Source organism: Monopterus albus, unplaced genomic scaffold, assembly GCF_001952655.1.
Source record: "Monopterus albus unplaced genomic scaffold, M_albus_1.0 scaffold99.1, whole genome shotgun sequence".
Taxonomy (NCBI): Eukaryota; Metazoa; Chordata; class Actinopteri; order Synbranchiformes; family Synbranchidae; genus Monopterus; species Monopterus albus.
In genome coordinates, this window is record NW_018127979.1 from 132,044 (window position 1) to 133,196 (window position 1,153).

Consider the following 1,153-nt stretch of genomic DNA (forward strand, 5'->3'; position numbering starts at 1 on the left):
TACATGAGGTAACACATGGAGAAAGAGACAGAGAAAAATCTTATTTATTTGTTTATTTAACAGAGACAGTGCACATTAATAAACATTACTGTAAATGTGACAAAACTTGTCTGTTGCTGGGGCGGTATTCAGCTAAAGGTTATTCATGATGAAAGTAACTCCACCCTGTGACGCTGTACAGTCATGTGAACTGAGTGAGACTTTGTTGTTCCAACAACTCCAAAAGAGTGAGATGTGTTCTTTCTTAAAACAATCAGCTTACATTTAAGTAAAGGAGCTGAATGTTTCTTCCACAAGTGATGAAACAATTGTGTGAATACTGACATTGCGTGTGTCTTTCAACACAAAAACAGTGTGTGCTTCAAACCATCATTTCTCTCCACTGTGTTAGCACACAGTGATAACATGAGTATGACAAGAAAAACAGCGGTGACTAAACACTGCCTTTGATGTATGATCTCCCGGAAACAACTCAAGTCTCTGCAGGTTGATTTCATAGCAATGAAGTGAGACCAACAGCTAACTGAAATGGAGGAAGGCAATCTAAAAACTGATGGATGATTTGGAAAAAGAGAAGCAGTAATAATCCAAAGTATTGTCTATGATGAAAAAACATACATTAATTTAATATTGTGAACAGGATTTATCCCCAATAGGCTTTGTGTGTCTGAGGTTTTTGAAGGAGTTTGCCGTAATCCATTCAGATGTTCTGAGAGTCCATGGTGACATTTTCAGATTTCTTGTTCTGTCCCAGAAACTTGATGATGAACTAGCGAGAACAGAATTCTTTGATGTGGTTCGACATTACAGAGGATAATGTCGCTTACACCCTAAAGACATGTGCGGGAACAGTTAAAAAAGAAGGCAGATTAGCACGTGGCTTTCAGGTGGAATCGTTTGATGGAAGGCTAACCCTACCCCTGCCAACCCTCCTCGAATGCAATGATATTCCAGATAACCGCTCGGAAATACCTTGTCCTGAGGTGGTTCGCCAACATGAACACTTAAGGCATCTGGCGAAGCACATCCCGGAGCCCATGCCTCACATTCCCATTCTTCTTCTGTTAGGCAGAGACATAATTAGGGTTCACAAGGCGCATAGTCAAGTGAACGGACCAATAAACGCTCCCTTCGCCCAAAAACTGGATTTAGG